We start from the raw sequence: 22,339 nt of genomic DNA on the forward strand, positions 1-22,339 counted from the left end.
AAATTGTGCTCCAGGTGTACATGTACCAGGTTTTGAATAACTGACTTAAGTATTACATTCCAGGAAACTTGTTAATGCACATCATTTTATTGTCAGCAGCACTGAGAGCACCTTTCATTGGGCACTCTCCCACTAGAGCTACCCTTTTCACTCCTGCTTTGTGAGTGGTTGCTCTGGGGCAGCTTCACTGGCATCCTATGGTGCATGGTTTTCCCCCTTGCAACCAGTTACCTTCTGTTCTGTAACTCATCCAAGTGCTTTTCCACCCACTCGCAATAACATTGTGCATCCCCCCCATCTCCATCCATAGCCTGACATTTCACTACTCAGAGACAGCTTAATGCCATCTGCAAACTGGGAGAGTCAATTTAGAGAAGTTGTGAAAATGTAAAATATAATTGATCTTAGCATATTTCCAGTAGAACCTAGCTCTTAACCCTTTTATATCTGTTGTATATTCCATGGGAAGCAGATTTTTCTCTAAGTTTATTTGGTTGTTTGTTTCTTCTTCCTGTGACTTGAATAAAAGCTGTAGAAGCCCTAGGTAATATAATTTTTGAAACACATTACATGGTATCAAGCAACAAAGCTTCATATATTTTAAATTGATTTGTTTTCAAAAGTAACTTTAACACATTTAAACTATTTTATATACTTTAACATTTTTAAAGTATTTTATAATTAAAAGAGCATATATTGAAGAAGATCTGTTGTTAAATTAAGAATTGTTCTCAGTCTCTACAATTAACCCTGCAACAAACAGAGAGATCATTATTACAGACTTCACTGCTGAAGTGGTAGATGAGAGGTAATGTTGAGTTTCTTACCAGGTACACAAATGTAGTAAGAGATAAAACAACAATTTATATCCATGGTCTGAATACTTATCAGTTAAAATTAACATGACTGTAAGTACAATTTTTAATTTTTTTTCTTTTTGACAATAATAAGGCATATATATCTTGCAAACATTCAAACAGCATGGAAGTGGACGAGGTAAAAAAAAATGTGAAAATTCTGTTTGACACACACAAAACTTTCAGACAGTAATTTAGGAGACTGTTGAAGTCAGATCAATCTTGGCATTCAATTTATTTTTATAATTTACCAGGTTGTTTAGAAAATAGGACATCCTAACTCTCAAATAGGAGTGCAACCTTGTATATGTGTGTGTATGTGTGTGTGTGTATACACATACACAGATGTGAGTTACAAAAAAAGAAAACCCAGCGCAGAGCTAAGACCATCTTAATCATTGACTTATGTTTTCAAGTTCAAATACAGTCCCAGTGATGGTAAGAGAAATTTTTGCATTAAGGCCTACACAAAAATGAATTAACCTAGCAGCGAAAGTCAATATGCTGGTGGTCTACAATGTATTTTAAAAAAAGAAAAAACCTGGCACATAAGGAACTAATTTAACTCAGGGCCCAGTTAAGAATGAAGGAGGGACTTGGTTCTGTGCCATATGCAAAAGTGAGGGGCAATATTTAATTTTGCTTTTGTGCTATTTAATATGCCATCTAAAGTAGTCCTTTCAAATCACAGTTCTCAAGTGAGTCCTCCAGCTTGCTAGTGTTACATGAAGGATCACAGCAACCTGCAGAAAAGTACGAACTTCAAGTCACAGAGGGAAAAGACAGTTTTTAAAAACTTAACTTGCACTATAGAGATGTTAACTTGAAAAAGAATACTTTTACATTATAATGAGGCTTTATTTAAATAGCATTACCAAGAAAACTGTAGGAAGTCTGAGGAACCTTCACTCTTTAAAAGTAGTCTGTGAAATAAAAGATTTGGGATGCAGATAGTTTTATGTACACAGCTGATTTCACATATCACAAGGTTTAACAACGTTGAAAGAGGGAAATACGGATCCACACTCCCTTATATAAAATTCTGAAAGTCAGATGTGTTTCAGAATTCAGAATTTTTCAGATTTTAAAAAGACAGCCTGGGTGCAGTGACTCACGCCTATAGCAACAGCACTTTGGGAGGCCTAGGCAGGAGAATTAATTGAGGTCGAGAGTTTGAGACTAAGCTGATCCTGAGTTCCATCTCTACAAAAATATTTAAAAATTAGCTGGGCATGGTAGCACGTGCTTGTAGTCCTGGCTACTCAGGAGCCTGAGGCAGGAGGATTGTTTGAGCCCAGGAGGTCAAGGTTGCAGTGAGCCATGATTGTGCCACTACATTCCAGAATGGGCAACAGAGTGAGAACTTGTCTCAAAAAAAAATGTAAAAAGATAATGTAGGATATATGTCATTTTTTATGTAACACCTATAGCAGTGTTTGTGGGGAGCAGCACTTAGTAATTAAACAGATCAATACAGCAAAATCTACAAATATTCACTACAATCGAAGGAAGAGCATAAATAACCACATTTCCATCATGTCACGGCATTTTGCCAACAAATCTGTTCTTAGGGCTTTCTGGATTTCAGAAGTCTAGTTAAGAGATTGTGGACCATCATTGCCTAATGGTTTTCCAAGAAGGTATACACATCCACATTCTCTCCCGAAATTTACAGGTAATTTCATGGCATGTCTTAGTCATCATCGAATTAATATCTAGCATGGTGCCTAACTCCTAGTGAAGAATAATTTTTTAAATTGAATTGCTTTAGTAAAAATGTCACCATCAAGAAGAGAATCAAAATAACATCCTGGGGGAAATATTCAATCAACAGTGAATTGAAAAAAAATCAAAAACAAAAATATGAGTTTTTTTCACACACTGCAATTTGGTTCTGGTTTAAGTAGAAGGCTATAGTAAACAAGATCTGCATTTCACACGGGATCAGGTCCCCAGGTATTTTGATAACTATGCTCTGTGCAATCAGTTACAGGTTCACAGAGTCCATCCAATTTAAGAGTTAAAAAGGCCAAACTAAATGTGTTAGAAGTGTTTTTCATACCTTTAGATGGCAATGCCAGGAGCTTACTGACATTCAGGATACAAGCCAAGGATTCTTCTAGCCTGGAGCTCTGTGAGGTTTTACTGTAAACATAAACCTCATCAGCTAAAATCTAATTTTTTTAAAAGAACACTTTGGAATTTTTTCTATCATATATCACCATAAAACAACAGTAATCTTTTCTGATTAGCCTTTGATGATATTTGTCCAAACAGTATCAGACTTTGTCTTGAAACATGTCTCAGAGAGCAAACCTCTTTTGGTCTAACTCAAAGCAGATTATGCATCCAGAATTCTCACTATTTACTTGCAAAAATGATTAGCTTTACCCTCTCTCTTTGAATGACTCTGGAGAGATGCCCTCCTCCTCGGTCTGGGGCTACTAGCACTCTCAAACCCCAGTGGCTGCAGGGCATGTTCTTTTACAGAGCCATTGTTCTAGAAACGCATTCACCATCAGTTCTGGGATTTTGACAAAGCCTAATGCATTTTCTCTGAAATCAAAACTCTTGTCTTTCAAAAATTATAAATATTTAGAGGAGAGAAAATGTTAATTCAGGGATTTATATGTGTTATTTGCCTTCCACTACTTAGCACTCCTTTCAGACCATTTCTGTTACCCTACCATCATGCTATTTCTAAACTAGCCATCTGCTTCATTGTGTTGTCACTTTCTCTTAGAAATGTCCTTTGGTTTCCCTTTTCGTAAACAAAAAAGTTGTTTTGTTTTGTTTTGTTTTTTTTACTTATTTCATGGCCCTTCATTCCCTACCTACCCCAGGGAAACCTGTTCTTCAGCTTCACCAAACTCCTTGCCTCTCTAAAAACACCACAGCCTGAATTTTGTACCTTTGTATACACTCACCTTGCTGTTTGTGATCTGCTCCACTCCCCAATCACACTCATATTTATCCCCCAGGCAACAGTTCAGATGTCATCTTTGGAGGGAAACTTTTCCCAACTTCCTCCCTCTGGGCTCTTAACACACTTTTTACATCCTTCTATAAACCCTTAGTTTGTCCATGTTATGTTAAATATTCTGTTGTATTTCTACCACTTCTTTGTCTTTGTTATGCCGTCTCTCGAACATCTTATATTGACAAACACAGTTTTAGTGCTCTATAAATATACCTTGATTACTAAAATTTAATACATTTTATGAATTAATAAGCAAATTTCTTTTGAGGGGGTTTCAGCTCACAACACACTGTTTAATAAGGAACTCCTCCATGGAGTCCCTTTGGAACAAATAAATATTTTTCTTTGTGAACACAATTTATGCTATGAGGCAGTGTCATGTGATTTCTGTGCAAACAGTACTATCTGTCATAATAAAAAGATGTTCAGATCTTTCTCAACAATTGTGTTTTGAAAAATCCTGATGCGTGATGAAGAGTGATCCAAGTTCTAGGAAATGCCAGCAATTAGGGATTATGAGAATACCAAACACTTGTGCTAAATAGATTACCTCGAACATTGCACACAATTCATAAACTATATGGTGCCTTAAAAAACAGTAACAAAGAAACCAGCTAGATCCTGACTTCGGAGCAGAGCTAAGCCCAGTATTCTTGTGGTGCACGTTAAGCCTGTATGTGGAGCAAAGGTGTGTTTCTCAGCTGTTTTCTACTGTCTTAAGGGCAGGATGCAAGACTCCCTGAGCTGCCATCCCATTCTGCCCACTCTCTCTGCTGTCTTACAGCATGACCAAGCAGGACCCCAGGCATCCAGAACAACAGACCACTTACCCCAATCCAGACCAGGAAGAGGCAACCTACTTGGTTGTATTCTCTCACAGAGTAAGAAGCAATATTCATTCTAATTTTGGTCACACAACAGCTGAGTAAAACAAAGTGTCACAGATGAAACACATTACGGTTAGTCCAAGACATTTGTATTTAAGGTAGTTGGCTTCTTATCTCTCACCCTATGATGACCATTTCTGGCCACCTGTTTTCTCTACATTTCCATTTTAGCATTTTGCAGCTAGGGTGGCTTATACCCTTTTACTGAAATTGATATCCACCAGCATGAAATTGTTTATCAAACTTCCCCTTTTTGGGGTGGGGTGGTGCTTAGCATATTTTCATTTCTCTACACGTTATTTTATAATTTTGATTTGCGGTCTTGAAAGAAAAGTTTTTTATACTTTGTTTTCTTCTGATCCTGTTTTCTGACACGATTTATAGAAAAAATTTAGGAATTTAGAACTCCCAGATGTCATATCTGGATACAACAATTATTGTAGCACAATATATATTTATGCAAAAATTACAAAACGTTAGGGCATCCCCACCCTAATTCCTAATAATTAGGTTCAATATCCAGATATTAGAAAGAAAACAAAATTGTAAATTTACATAAGTATATATTGTGCTGAATACTCAGGAAGCTTTCTCAATATAAAGATTCAAGTTTTCCTCTGTCTCTGGAATATTGACTTATTGACTTATTTGTCTTCTATCATGGCACCAATGCTGCACTACCTTTATTACAATGCCTTTATAAAATCTAGAAGTCAGGTAGTGTTATTTCTCCAATTTTGTTATTTTTCAAATTTGTCTTGGAAATCCAGGTCATTTGCATTTTCTATAAATTTTTAAATCAGCCTTTCAATTTTTTTTTTTTAAAACCTTCTGGGATTTTTTTTTTTTTTTTTTGAGATGGAGTCTCACTCTGTCGCCCAGGTTGGAGTGTAGTAGCGCGATCTCGGCTCATTGTAACATCCGCCTCCCGGGTTCAAGTAATTCTTCTGCCTCAGCCTCCTGAGTAGCTGGGATTACAGGTACACACCACCACTCCTGGCTAATTTTTGTATTTTTAGTAGAGGCGGGGTTTTGCCATGTTGGCCAGGCTGGTCACGAACTCCTGCCCTCAGGTGATCCACCCACCTCTGCGTCTCAAAGTGCTGGGATTACAAGTGTGAGCCACCACACCTGGCCACCCCTTCTCTTTTTTGTCTTTCTATGAATCACTACTGTCTATCCCTTCTTTGAAACTTCTTTTCCCCATTTAATTCCATGGGCAATATTTTCCTAGTTTTGCCCGCAGCTCCTTTACACTAGCTGTAAAAGCTGGCATAATATTGCCTAAAATGTGTTCCAGAGAATACTACATCCTCAGGTTATTAATTGCCTAAAAAATACATATAACAATAATAAAAATATAATAAGAAAGACATTTAAATAAGTTTGGGCAACATGAACTCAGGATTCTTTGTTGTGAAGTCTTTAATATACTAATGTGCATTATGTATTATTTGGCAGGGGTTATGGTATATGGTTTTATCAGACATACTTGTCTTAAAAATCTTATCCATGGGGAGTTTTGCAGAAACATTTAGAAATACTTTTCAAAACACCAGCCTGGTGATATAATAACAAGTAATGGGGCATTAAAAATTGCCATGCCTAGCAGGGGGAATCTGAGTAATTCTGGTATCTTCCCATTCCTTAGTTTACTCATCTATTTTATTCTCCTACCATGTTTCCAATTTTTTCTGTAAAATTAGATTACATTTTATTATTCAATATAATATTAATTCATAATTTATCATCTTTACTGAACTACACATTTTTATAACAGTTACAATGATCCTGAAATTTCAGCATCATATTACTTCACATAAGAGATATTTTCCTCTGAGCAGCTAATGAGATTACTTTTGGTTTATGATGGGTACTAAAAATAATTTTAGGAGAGAAAGCAGGGGTGAAAATGGTGTTAAGAAAGCAAAATCACCTTAGATGAAAGCATAACTCTGAATTACAAAACTGTTCCAACCTTCCATTGTGTGGTCAGAGGGAAACACTGGACCTCAAAGTACCAGTTATGGGTTACAGCTGGCCTGTTCAAGATGACTAGAAGTACTCTGCATTAAGGATACAGGCAGAACATTGTGGTTAGACTTGGAGCTAGATATGCACTTAAAAAAACAGTTGGGTTAAACCAAACTCCCTCCACCTGAAAAGAGGGTGACTTCAAACTCAAGTGAAAGCATTGGTTTCCAGTTAACATGACAGAGTGGCCTAATCAATAATGAATTGCAATGAGTCCATGGGCCATTCTGCCTTCCTTGATCAATATGGTTTCTGACATCTTTATGGAGTGCTGGCAGAAGTGATGCTCCCTAACTCCCAAGGGAAAAGTTGGCAAGACACACCAAGGTCCACATTTAAAAAACCAAGACAGTAGACACTATTATTCGGCATTTAAGAACCAAGGCAGGAGGGAGGGAGGAAACAAGCCACCATTAATTTAATATTATATTTTTCTGTGATGAAAATAAAACACAAGAGCATTTATGCTTGATAAATGAAGAGGGATAACAGTTTATATTTTGTGTTCATTTAACATGTATTTAACAAATTTTGTACAGTGATTTTTAACTTGGGCTTTTTGACTCACATTTTGCTTACTATTGACTTGCAAAATAAATAAGTTTTCAATTTAGTTTTAATATAGAAAAGTTAGGTATTTAATTAATATGAAATGAATATTAAATCATTTATCTAGAATCAAAAATGTGAGGTAACACAGAAGGAAATATAGTTTTTCCTTATGAGTATGTAAAGATATTTGATAGTTGTGCTGCCTGCTGGGTGTTTTAGAGCAATAAAATCTTTTCTACTTTTTTTGCATATTTAACCACAATAAATGGCCTAGAGGTCAGCCTGCTCAGCTGCCATGGTGTGGAATCTTAGAACATTTCAGGAAGACAAAATATCTTTCGTTTTAAAATCCTTATTCACTGTGATTTTGATATGAAAGATGTTACCAAAGTGTTGGGAGAGATTTCTATTGGAAAAGCTGATTATACATCCAGATCCTCAAGAGTATGCTTTAAGAAATTTATGGTTAAGGGATTAACATCTTAGAGCATGTGATGAACAATTTTATGAGTCAACTTGGATTGGCTACCATACTCAGTTATTCAATTAAACACTAATCTTGGTGTTGCTGTGTAGGTATTTTGTAAATGTAATCAACATATACAATCCTTGACTATAAAGGAAATTAATCTTGATAATTTGGGTGGGCCACTCCAATCAGTTGAAAAGTTTTAAAAGAACTGACGTTTTCCTGTAAAAAAAAGAAATTCCACATGTGTACTACAGCCTCAGCTCCTGCCTGAGAGTTTCCAGTCTGTCCTATTGAGGATTTGCCTAGCTAACCACCATGATAAGCCAACTGCTTGCAATAAACACACACACTCACTCACACACACTATATATGCACGTGTGTGTTTGCAATTAGAGTTTGTGTCTAAAATTGAAATACATGTATTTTCTTTTTGTTGAGAAATAATTGTACAATATAATTGTGTATGTGTGCGTGTATGTGTGTGTGTGTGTGTGTGTGTGTGTCACACTGGTTCTGTTTCTCTGGTGGAAACCTAAATTATAGGGAGCACATACCATATACATTGTCCAGCTCTTCTTCAAAGACACTTTTGCTGCTCTTCGTGACGTCTGTAGCCTCTCCTTCTCATCGTTATCTAGCACAGCATCCTGTTTATTTTCTTCCTAAAAGTCATGATAATCTGAAAATTAAAAAAAATTAACTACTTACTGTCTTTCTACATAACTGAAATAAAATTTTCTGAGATAAAGCACCCTCTCTCATTCACTGAAATATCCTTAGGATGTAACACAGTGCACAGATCATAGTAGGCGCTCAGTTTGTTGAATGAGTGCAACATAGAAGGCTTCTCACATTGAATCTTCATAAAGCCTCTGTCATATGAGGCCTATTATCCCATTTTATATACCTCAGGAAAATTAAATGATTTGTCTCGAATCACACAGCCGATAAATGATGGATCTGGAATTTTAAACCAAATTGTCCTATTCCCAAATTCATTCTGTTTCCTTTATATTATATTGCTGATTTGGGCTTTTTATTGAACTTAAATCCTACAATGTATCAGACTCTCAAGCACTATGCAAAACAGCAAAAAGAATCATACATAGTGTGATCAGAGATACCTATAAATAGCTTTATTACTCAGCCACTTGCATGCCCGTAGAAGAAGCAATTGTATGGGAGTTACTCCTGCTTGGGAGCATAGGAGGAGGCATCAGGGGAAGGAAGCCATTCAGGTGGGCCTTGAGTTCATGGGCTGACATTGTGAAAATCAGTTTAGACCCAAGACAATACTGGCAAAGACATAAGCATTTGCGGGTTAAGAATGTTTGAGGAATGGTGAAATTGAATCATTTTAGAGTGTGAGATATGTGAGTGGGAGAGGATAGATAGGTATCTATACTGGCTATGAAGTGGACTTAAAGTCTAGACTTAATCCTATGTGTAGTTGTGGTAGCTGTGGTAGGCCACGCAACATGTTTGTTTCATACTGTAAATGTAAAATGTCACTTAAAGATCATTAGCAAGTTTGATCTTTGAAGGTGAAGTAATTTTTTTCTTTGGTTTTTTTTTGAGACGGAGTCTCGTTCTGTGGCCCAGGCTGGAGTGCAGTGGCACAATCTTGGCTCACTGCAAGCTCCGCCTCCCGGGTTCACGCCATTCTCCTGCCTCAGCCTCCCGAGTAGCTGGGACTACCGGCGCCCACCACCACGCCCGGCTAATATTTTGTATTTTTAGTACAGACAGGGTTTCACCATGTTAGCCAGGATGGTCTCCATCTCCTGACCTTGTGATCTGCCCGCCTCGGCCTCCCAAAGTGCTGGGATTACAGGTGTGAGCCACCGCACCCGGCCAAAGGTGAAGAAATTAATAACCATTTGGAGCAGAAGATAACTCTCATGGGGCTCTTTTAGTATGTTATTCCAGTCCTCCAAGAAACAGATACTGAGATAGGATTAAATATGCAGAATTTGCGTTACAGAACACAACTGTAAGAGAAAATGGGGACAGAGCTGGGAAATTTGAAAAAAAAAAAAAAAAAAATGCAGGTCTGATCCCTGACAAAGGAGAAATTGAGTAGACATGTTCTAAACTGCCAGATCTTCTACAGAATGTTCAGCCAGGCCGTCGGAAATCCTTGAGTGAACGCTAACCATCAGAAGAATTTTGAATCTTCCAGGAGGACCTGCTTTTGCCTTCCTGGCCTGGTCGGTAATTAACTGGTCTTGACTTGTGGGAGGAATCGCAAAGCAGTGTCTGTTCTCTTGGCCAATAGTGCTACATGTTGTTGAAGGTCTGTGAGACACAGTCTTTACACACTTCACATGGCCTGTGCCCTTGCAGAATTAAAGCACCTTTCTGCCTTAATTAAAGCTTTACACTGGAGTTTTCTTGAACATTGTTATTCACTTTTGGAAGTGGTAGGTGACTCTTCATGCAATTATTCCTCAACAAAAAAACTAATAAATTTATTTCACAATTACAAACAAAGTTCTCTAATGGTGAAAAGCTGAGCATGAGTTTCCATTTAATTGCCTATACCTGAAGATACATCCCTTCCCTTGTGAAAGGAAGACAAGAGCTGGCACATGGCAGCCTATGGAATGGGAAAGGAGAGATCTGGGTAAGAGAGTGAGTGCTTATTCAGAATCATGATCTCATTGAATTAAATCTTTTCATACTAGTCATTATTTTTGTGCCCATTTTACTAAGTAGAAACTGAGACTCAGCGAACCTCATATAACTAAAATGGGTCAAAGTCAATAATGGTTGTGTTCCCTCTTCTGTCCTATGCTGCTTTTAGATCCTTAATGTAAAGGGTGAGTGTGTCACTTGAGGGAAGGGGTGGAAGAAAGAGACTAATGGTTCACAAGACAGAATATCACTTCTTTCCTAGGTCAGTGCTGCTCCCTTTCACTAGGAGGGCAGTTTTGGAAGTCTGAACACAGCACCAGTGGGGAACGAATAGAAACTGGGTGAGCAGCACATAGGAGGTAACATGATTAAGAGGCTGCCCCAACAGCTATTGATCCAGCCTTGAGGAGACAGACTACCTCTTTCTCCTCCCCTCCAGATTAATGTAAATGGATTGAAAAATCTGAAGCTGCCTTTCAGATGTGTTTTTCCAGGTATCACCCCTATGAATCTTCCATCTTCTGAGCTTCATTAATGACTTATTACATTGGCTCATATCAATACAATATGACCTTCACACTTGTCTTTCATTCACTCAACAAATTCTTGCTGCTTACCAACTTATGTTCCATGTGCTATGCTAAGGGCTTGGACAAAGCAGTCAGTAAGTCAGCCTTGGTTCCTATCCCCATAGAGGCTATCCTCAAGTCTCTATAGCAATTGCACTTGCCAAAACTGGCTTGTGACTTTTTGTGCATTTATTTTACATTTTTGTGTTAACTATGTTACATTTTGCAGTATGCATTTTTGGAGAATATGAGCAAGATTCCCTGTTTTTTTTTTTTTTTTTGCATTCTACCCTTCCTCCATTCTTACACACACACACACACACACACAACACACATAAACACACACAGTCCTAAAACTTATTCTCCAAACAGCTATGAAATTTGTCTTTCTCACTGTATCTGATAGTGACCATAAACTCCAGACTCCATAGTGTAACCTACAAAGTCCTTTTCTATGTGACTGTGGCCTGACTTTCTAGATTCATCTCTGGCCATTCCTCTTTCTACCTTATACTCTATGTCACATAAAGACACTCTAGATTCTTGCCAATTCTCTTTACACAGAATGCCTTGCTTACCTTTTTCATTAGGGAAACCCTTACTGACCCAATTCAAATGTTCCCTTTGTCTAAGAAGCCTTCACCATGTCCTCCAGGAAACAGGTCTTTTCTTCCATGATTTACATGTGTTATGGCAAATGCTGCATTGTATTGCAATACTTTGCCTAACTACATTTCACCTTTTGTTTCTTGAGTTCCTGTAAGAGATCAAATATCTTTTTGTTTTTGAACTTTCAGTGCCTAGCAAAGTTCCTGAACCCTGGTAGGGAATGAATAAATAGCTAAATTGATTTAATTTGAAGTAAGACTGTGGTTAAGAAAACATGATTTTGTTTGCTTGTGATGAGCATTAACCCCATGCAGAAATGTCATTTCACTAAATAAGGGTACCAGGTTCACATTTTTTGATGACTAAGCATTTAGATGAAAATCTAGTCAGGATAAGTCACCTTAGGATAATTTCAAATAGGCAATTCTCAACATTTTGTTAATTCTGGGGACAATGACTGGACAATTAAAAAATAAAATATGATGAGTGACAGTGCTTAACATTTTAGCATTTCAAATGCCATATGTAATTTACCTCAAATCCAGGATTTGGACAAAAGTTGCAGTAGAGCTAAATTAAAGCCCCCACACTCCTTTAAAATAGCTGAATGTAGGCCACTCCTGAGGGTGTTTATTTTTACATGATATACAATGAAAACACTATAATTAAGAATGGGTAAACCCAGCTGTGCTTTGGGTTGATCAAATTTCTTAAAGTTGCTTTTTGACTATTTGGAGTCTGTGAAGACGAAAGTCTATGTTTAAGAATTTTCCCTCAATTTTTAAATCAGTGTTTATTTTAAAAGAAGTATAATCCATATGGTTTTGATTCCTCCACACTTAACTCATCCAAGTGCAGTTTTGTAAGAACTATTTGAAGTCAAAAGCTTTTTAAATTTTTTATGTGCTTTTTTGTCTTTTCCCCCCTCAGAAAAGGAAGCAATACTTGCCAAGTGTAAACAAAGTTAATCACCAAACAGTTTTATATTCTAAAATAATGAAACCAGATTGGGTGCTGAATTTGACAAAACAGTTCTTTTATCCTCAGGGAAATTGTTGTCTAAGCTCCTAGAGTGACTGCCTTCTCTGAAGGACAGCCCCAGGCGACACCAGTGTTGTATTATTAGATTCTCAGATCTTCACAGTAAAGCAGTTGTTGTTTTCCAGCTAGAGTTTACTCACAATATCTTTATTTTTTCACAGAAGTCACCCAAGTACAATATTAAATGTCATGACTACCCAGAAAAGTTAGTGATAGCGTATCTAAATGTTGACGCAATACTGTATCTATGAATGAGTGTCTCTCAGGGCTGTCAGACCTTAGCAGGAAATCAAAGAGGATAAAAAACACATGACCCCATGGAAGCTCTCAAAGTCACATCTGGAAGAGCCCTCAGCAAACTACAGCTCACAGACTAGAAACAGCCTGCCAACTGTGTTTGGAAATAAAGTTTTATGAAATACAGCCACACCCCTACATATCACCCACAGCTGCTCTTGTGCTACAATGGCAAAGTGGAATAGTTGTAAAAGAAACCACATGGTGAGTAAAGCCTAAAATATTTACTACCTGGCTCTTTACAGAAAACCACTGCTGACTCCTGACAGAGGTGATACGTGGCTGAGAACTTAGATTTGCAGCTCTGGAAATAACACAAAACTTCTCTGAATGTCATATTCTCACTTTAGATCAAGGATTAGAAGAAAATTTAAAAAATATATACACTTAGTGATTTTTGTAAAATGCTTTATTAGAAAATAAACATAGACCATTATAAATATATGCTATTTTGTGCACAAGTGAGACACAAACATTTGCTGAAATTTCCCAGTTTCTAAGTTCTCTATGATCAAACATTTTAAGGATTTTAAAAATACATACAATTCTCATAGCACTAAAGTATTCATGGTGGAGATCTCTTTGGCAAGGTAAAAATTATTGTTTTCCTCTATTATCAATATAACAGAAAAATAGTAATCAGATTTCATAAACCTTGCTTTGTGCTAGATACCTTTGCTGGGCTTTTTGTATGTGTGTGTCTTATTATATTTAATTTTCACAAAAGCACTAATATGCTTTTTAAGCTCCAGGGATCTTAGTTTCCTCTTTTGTAAAATGGGGATAATAATATTACTTGCCTCACAGGGCTATTTTGAGAATTAAAGAAATTAATGCATATAAGGTACTAAGGATAAGGCCTGTGCCATCTGCCAAATCCCAAATGGAACCTCTAGAAACCAGCTGAGCTAGCAGAACCTAACTTATTAAACATACTGTGGTCAAGGTCAATACCATTCTAGTCTTAGGATAGGAGAATCTCAGAATGGGAAATGTCAGAAAAAAATATATAGGTATATGTGTGTGTGTGTGTGTATATATATTTGTATGTATATATATATATACACACACGCATATATGTATAATTTTGGCTGATGGTTCTATTAGGAATCTTAAAAAGCAGGAGACTAATTAGGATTGGGCAGCTGATGACTTGAGAGTTATGGATTGGTAGACACAGTAAGGCAAGGACATTGGTACATGTATTACTGAATAAGTAAGTAGTTGGTCTTATAAAACAAGTTATTTTAGTTCATTTATCTTCCAGGGACAATTATTTTCTGCCCCATGTTTCTGTATTTCTTATCGGGTCCCAGAATCTTTTAACACAAAAACAGAAAAGTATGTTGGTTTCAGTTTTAACGTCAGATGTACTAAGTTCAAATATGTATTAGCAATTATCATTGTCATTTTTATCATCATTTTTTTTACAGATGAGGTAGCTGAGGCCTTGAAAGATTGGGAAACGTGCCCAAGGTCATATAGTTTAGATACTATAACTGCTAGCATCTTGTTCATATCTCAGAACATTCATGTTAGTGTGGAATTAACAAAGTCTGTACTATAAGCATCTACTTGCTCAGATGAATCTTATTCGGAAAAATGAGAAAAACTGCATACAGGAGAAATGTACTTTTGTTAATTATAATGTGTCTTTTCTCTTGGAAGCAGTTAGGTTTGATGGAACTGAAGTGGCATAGGAATGGTATGGGTAGCAGTGAAAGAGTGATGGATGAGTGCCGTGGCTAGCTCATCAACTCTACCACCATCCTCCCCCTTCCAAAAAACACACAAAAAATATGTCAACCAGGCAAAGTTTCGTTTATCAGACCTACTGCAGTACAGGACAACATTACCTGTATGGTTAGTTCTGTCTTTGAAGGAGAAGGTCAGATCCATATATCTATCAGGTTTGAGATCTGGTTATAATTGATTTAAGGTAGGTCTTTCAAGATAGAAAATTGATGGGGATTGGACAAGGTTTGTGGCATACAGTTGGTAGACACAGTGAGGCAAGGGTCTTCAAGTAGTTATGGTAAGTAAAATGTTTGATAAATGAGCTATTTGCTAGGTGAGCCATCTATTGTCCTGATAGGGGATCTTTTGTTTAAATTTGCAAACTATTTGCCCAAATTGGTTTGACAAATTTCGTGAAACTAATAGTACAATTATTCATTGGCCATATTCCTATCTGCCTTGGTGAGAATTCTGCTGGACCAAACATGTAAGTCGTACTGACACAAGGAAGTTTAGTTCTCAGTCCTAATAATTAAGATATGTGGATGTAGGTGGTTTCAGTTCTTAAAGCAGACAAAGTGATGGATTATAGTTGTGCTGATTCTCATTCCCAAGGTTATTTATTTTTAAAAGCCCTTTTGGTACACCAATCCTCTAATCAGGCAAATTATCTGCATACTAAAAAACATAAAATATAATTAGGCTAAACAATGTTACTTAGGCCAACAATTGACTTATTATTGTTTAACTTTATCTGCAACATTGTTAATTTATGACAACTTTGTTAACACCTCTACCTTACAAAATGCAAGTGTTTATTCCCCTAATCAACAAAAATTTACTATTTTATAATTTTGTGTCAACTGGGCTAAATCACTTTCCAAAGCAAAATACTCCCTAGTCTTTTCATTTAAATATATCTATGTCCTTTACTTATATAGTTGTCCCTCCAATATCTGCAGGTGATTGGTTCAAGGACTGCCACAGATACCAAACTCTGCAGATGATCAAGTCTCCTACATTAAATGACATACTATTTGCATATAACCTACTCACATCCTCTCATATACTTTAAATCATTTCTAGATTACTTATAATACAATGTAAATGCTATATAATAGTTGTTATACTGTATTTTATATATTTATTATTTTCATTGTTGTATTTTTTTAAATATTTTAAATCCATAATTGTTGAATCTGTGGATGTGGAACTCATGAATACAGAGGGCTGACTATATATATATATATATTTTTTAAATTTTTCTATCTTTTCATAGTAAAAGTAAGGAGGGATGATTTTTTTTTCATGGTGCAGCTGATCTACTTCTTAGGGTTTTACTTATAGTTACTAAAGAAAAAAATAAAAACATTGAATTATATAATTTTACCTGAGCAAGCAGATAATCAAAGCCCTGAGACTAACAGCCTTAAGACTCCACTGAGTTACATGGCAAGAAAGAAAAAATAACAATGCAAGCATTTTAGGCAACAGCTAAATAAATATCATAAGGAAGTAAGGAACACAGAGGGGAAGAAGACAAATAAAATTTTAAAAATAATCGATACTACAGTAAGTTAATTATAGTTAATAATCATTTATGCATATTTTAAAATAGAAGAATTGTTGTGTTCTCAGCACAAAGATGGAGGTAATGGATATTTCAATTACCCTGATTTGATCATTACACATTGTTTACATGCATCAAAATATCACATGTACCACGAAAATGTGTACAATAATCTTATACTGATAAAAATACAGAAAAACATAGCTTAAAAAGAAAATTCACTCTTTAAGCAGATGTGTTGAAAATATGTTTAACAAAAATTTTTTTTTAATGTAAGCAAGAAGTCATGTGGAAACTGAATATTACAACTCTTAAACGTATTTATCCAGGTGCATAAAATATGTATCCCAAATCAAGTTTGCTAAAATGCTGTAATAATGAAAAAATAAGAAACAAATAGAAAATGGAGACTGGTATGGTGGCTCCTGCCTGTAATCCCAGCACTTTCGGAGGTTGAAGCAGGCAGATCATCTGAGGTTAGCATTTTGAGAACAGCATGGCCAACATGGCAAAACCCCATCTGTACTAAAACTTCAAAATTTAGCATGGTGGCAGGTGCCTGTAGTCCCAGCTACTTGGGAGGCTGAGGCAGGAGAATCGCTTCTTGAACCCAGGAGATGGAGTTTGCAGTGAGCCAAGATCATGCCATTGCACCCCACCTGGGTGACAGAGACTCTTTTTCAAAAAACAAACAAACAAACAAACATAAAACTTAGGAAATGACTGATAATCAAGATTGATTAGAAGTCTAGTAAAGAACATTATGCAAGAAGGCAGGGTGTGTCAGGCATATGGGGATTATAAGCAAAATGCAAATAATATACTCCCTGCCCCCAAATGAAGTTATTTTATTGATTTTTGTCTTCCTTGATCAACAATGTTCTAAAGAGAAAAGTTTCAGTTAAAAGCACATTTCCTTCCAGTTGCCAAGTCTACAAAAAGAAACATAAGTTGAAGTGCAAATGAGTAGCACTTTCTTGGAAAAATATTAACAAGGAAGCTGTATGTTGTATGCTAACAGTAGCCAGAGACATCTGACAAGCCTCTTCCAATCATATATATATAATATATATAATACTTTATATTGTTATATGTTAATAATAAATCAGCCTGTCTGTTTTTCCAACTTTATGTGTATGCACAGCACTTTATATTGAGCAGAGAAAAAGCAAGCCAGCAACTAGAAGCTGAAGCAACTCCTACCAACAGGGCAGCCAGAGTGGTGAGCTAACTGTTCCACATGTGGCAGATAAATCTTTCTTAAAGGGACATCTGAGCCAAGCATCTTCATAGCTCCCACTGTCTACACCTTGAGATGCTTCCCCCTGGATGCTGGGGAGCAGCTCCTCTATGGCCCCTATGGACCTCTCTTCCTGAGGGAAAACGTAGAAGGAGGTTAATGAGATGAACTACAAGCCCCGTCACTGTGGTTGGTCTTGGGTCTGTAACCCGTGCCCATCTGATTTCTTCTCCACTATTCTAAATTTTCCTCACACACAGCTATTACTGCAGCATTTGGGGGTAGCTGGCCTGGCAGTTTGACTTGAACCCTCATTTCTTTTTTTTTTTTCTTTTTTTTTTATTATTATACTTTAGGTTTTAGGGTACATGTGCACAATGTGCAGGTTTGTTACATATGTATCCATGTGCCATGTTGATTTCCTGCACCCATTAACTAGTCATTTAGCATTAGGTATATCTCCTATTGCTGTCCCTCCCCCCTCCCCCAACCCCACAACAGTCCCCGGAGTGTGATGTTCCCCTTCCTGTGTCCATGAGTTCTCATTGTTCAATTCCCACCTATGAGTGAGAACATGTGGTGTTTGGTTTTTTGTCCTTGCGATGGTTTACTGAGAATGATGTTTTCCAGTTTCATCCATGTCCCTACAAAGGACATGAACTCATCATTTTTTATGGCTGCATAGTATTCCATGGTGTATATGTGCCACATTTTCTTAATCCAGTCTATCGTTGTTGGACATTTGGGTTGGTTCCAAGTCTTTGCTATTGTGAATAGTGCTGCGATAAACATACGTGTGCATGTGTCTTTATAGCAGCATGATTTATAGTCCTTTGCGTATATACCCAGTAATGGGATGGCTGGGTCAAATGGTATTTCTAGTTCTAGATCCCTGAGGAATCGCCACACTGACTTCCACAATGGTTGAACTAGTTTACAGTCCCACCAACAGTGTAAAAGTGTTCCTGTTTCTCCACATCCTCTCCAGCACCTGTTGTTTCCTGATTTTTTAATGATGGCCATTCTAACTGGTGTGAGATGGTATCTCACTGTGGTTTTGATTTGCATTTCTCTGATGGCCAGTGATGATGAGCATTTCTTCATGTGTTTTCTGGCTGCATAAATGTCTTCTTTTGAGAAGTGTCTGTTCATGTCCTTTGCCCACTTTTTTGAACCCTCATTTCTAAGGGATCTGAGGCCTTGGAAACCATATTTTCTTAGCAGGAGTTGTTGCTCATGTTCCTTCATAATTACAGTGGGGAGGAGACAGTACGAAGAGGCGCCCAAATTCCACTTATATCTCACCTTACACCTTGTGTAAGAGCAGTCCTAGCTCCTTCTACGAATGAGGGCCCATTACCCCTCCATGATGGTAACTCTGACTTGCCATAAGGATCCAAAGAATGCCGTAACATATAGTTAAATATCACCTTTGCTGTTTCTCTGACAAATGTGCATCTTCTTCTAAAGCAAGGCTTCTCATCTTTAGCACTGTTGCCATTTTGGGTGGGATGAAACTTTGTGGTAAGGGGTTGTTCTGTGCCCTGTGTCTTGCAGGATGTTTAACAGTATCACCAGCCTCTACCCTCTAGGTGCATTTCAGACTCCATATATTCTTCCCAATGGGACACAGATCAGTATACAGGCCTCTCATTTAATGCCTATTCTATGTCATAAAGGATTGCACACCATCCTTTCAAATCATTTCCTTTGAGCTGGTGCTTCAGCTGGGTCTTTAGAAACAAGTTCGAGCTCTCTGAGGCCAGTTACTTTTGGATTGTGTGGTATGTGATGTAGTTCATTGCAACACCTTCTTTGATGTGAAGTCAGGACAATAGTTTGATATTTTATTTGGGATTCAGTGCCTGTGGATCAGGCATTCCATAAATCCTGGACAGCTGAGCTGACTGTAGCTTGGAAGGTAAATCAATACTGGTGCTATGGTTTGAATGTGCTCCCAAAATACAGGTGTTGGTTACTTAATCCCCATTGCAACAGTTTAGGAGGTGGGGCTTAATGAGAGGTAATTAGGCTTATGAGGGCTCTACCCTCATGAATGGATTACTGTCATTATTGGCAGAGTGAATTTGTTATTGCAGGAGTTGATTCCTTATAAAAGGACATTTTGGCCCCTTCTTGCTCTCTCTTACCCTCTCTTCATCCTTCTTCCATGGGATAAGGCAGCAAGAAGTCCCTTGATAGATAACAGCCCCTCAGTCTTCAACTTCCCAACCTCCAGAACTGTGAGCCAATAAATTTTTGTTCATTAAAAATTATCTAGTCTGTGGCATTCTGTTATAGCAGCACAATACAGACTAAGACAACCTGTAATAGGTAACTACCCCTGTCAGGGTCAACCACAGAAGGGGCATGATGTGGTCAAATTTCCACTAAGTCCCTGGTTGCTTTCATCAATGAAAAGTACCAGGTCAGGTGCTCAGTGTTGGTATCTGTTGTCCACTAGAGTGGACCAGAATGCACTTGTTAAGTGGAAATCATGGTTTTGGGTCCATACACAATCTTCATCTTTGCCACCATGTTGATTTCATTTACTTGAGACTATACCAACTTCAGGGAAGCCAATGATGAAGGCTAATGAACGTTAACTGTATAAGTCACTTTGTTAACTTAGTTGTTCAGTGCCATTTCTAGGTTGGATGCTTTCTAGTAGGAATTAACGTATGGTACAAAACTCTTTATGTTTTATTTCCACTCCGTATGTCTATCCACTTCTGTCTACCTCAAATCTCCTAGGCACCTATCTTTTAATCCTTTTTCTTATAGGCTCCTGATCAGATGGCCAGGTCATTGAACATTGCTCAGAAATCTATATATATGGCCAGGTGTGATGGCTTAGCCTTTTGGAAGCTGAGGTGGGCAGATCACAAGGTCAGGAGATTGAGACCATCCTAGCTAAAACAGTGAAAACCCGTCTCTACTAAAAAAATACCAAAAAATTAGCCGGGCATGGTGGCATGCGCCTGTAGTCCCAGTTACTTGGGAGGCTGAGGCAGGAGAATCGCTTGAACCCGGTAGGTGGAGGTTGCAATGAGCTGAGATCGCGCCACTGCACTCCCACTTGTGTGACAGAGTGAGTAAAAAAATAAAAAACAGAAAAGCAAAAGAAAAGAAAGGGAAAAGAAAACAGAAAAGAAAAGAGAAATCTCTATTCATTCTTACCTTGGGCCATTTATCCTTCATCAAAAAAGTGAATGACTAGATTCTCTGCTCACAGTTTTGCCCCTTGGGAAGATTTTCTCTGTCTACTCTGTTTTAAGGCATCCCTGATTGTAGCTGTAATGCAGATTTCATCTATTTTTGGTTTATACCCATATACCAAGGCAAACTATTTATAATCCAACCTCAGGGCTTTTCCTCCTCCTTCAGATGATTTGTGGGATACCTCCACCCTGTCTTCAAATGGAAATAGGTAAGAGCTAGGAGAGGGACACGAGGACAAGTGTAGTAGGTGACACAGGGTTCTAGGCTACCTGCTTATGTAGGTAATACATGCTTTTCAGTTCAACTTGGGCTTGATCCTGGCTGTAGCACTTGCATGGGACAGTGGGGCATTGCTAGGCCAGTCTACCTTTATAACCTATAGGGTTTGGCAAAATACAGCTGATATTGAAAACTTCTAGATGTTTTGACACTTAATGCTCTACGGTCAAGCATTCTATCTGTGTGAGAGCATGGTAACATGCCAGAAGTTGTTTCTGAATAGGCATATATTTCTTTGTGTATTAGTTATCTATTGTAGCATAACAAATTAGCACAAATTTCGTGGCTTACAACAATTCACATTTATTTTCTCACAGTTTCTGTGGGACAGGAGTTTGAACACAGCTTGGCTGTGTCCGTGATCATGTCAGCCAGGCTGTGCTTCTGTCTGGAGTCCAGAATCCTCTTCCAACTACGTTTATTGCAGTTGTAACATTGAGATCCCTTGCTGGCTGTCAGCTAGGAACTACTCTCAGCTCCTAGAGGCTACCCCCAGTTCCTGGCCACAAGGCCCTCTCATAACATGGCAGCTTACTTCTTCAGAGCCAGCAGGAGGGGCTTACTCCAGTTGGCTGAGACAGAGTCAATAAAATGTAACATGATCAAGTGAGTGACTATCTCATCACCTTCACAGTATAGCATAGCCTAACCATGGGGTAATTATGCTTTAATTTTACCAGAGTCTATTAGCTAAGAAGGAAATCCCAGGTTCTACCCACATTCATAAGATTGTACAAAGACATGACTCACTGGGGATTACCTCGGGGAATTCCAGCCACATTCTGCTTTTGATGGCATGGCCTTAGTCCAAGTTCTCAGAGACCTGTATCGTGATTTTCCCAGTGGTGCTTGTCAAGAGCTTCACACTGCATCTTCTCCTACCACGGGTATCTCTAATGCCATAGGATCTGTTAAGACATGCAACACTGCTGGCACCACAGAGTGGACATGCTATGAAGATCTTTCCTATTCTAGGTTTTACACAAATCAGGCAACCTTCAATGACTTCAGGCAAATGGGCCAGAGCAGAATTTTCAGGTGTATAATGTGTGGTCACCATACCCTATGAGGCCTATCAGGCACCATGCTATCTTTTTTGTTGTAAGAAATTCAAGATACAGCAATTTGCCATTTATTTTCAAGGTAATATTCTAGCACAGCCACAACCACTAATCCCCTAAATACTGTATCGAAATGATAGGTTCAAGAATCTTCATAGTGTTTAACTCCTTTTCTCTGAAGCATATATTGTCTTACCAAGATTTTTAGCATGACAGTCACTTCTTGTTCTTGCTGTCCAATCCATGTGATGTTATCAACATAATGGATCCGTATGTTGTTCCTTGGATGTCTCAG

Source organism: Nomascus leucogenys, chromosome 10, assembly GCF_006542625.1.
Source record: "Nomascus leucogenys isolate Asia chromosome 10, Asia_NLE_v1, whole genome shotgun sequence".
Classification (NCBI taxonomy): domain Eukaryota; kingdom Metazoa; phylum Chordata; class Mammalia; order Primates; family Hylobatidae; genus Nomascus; species Nomascus leucogenys.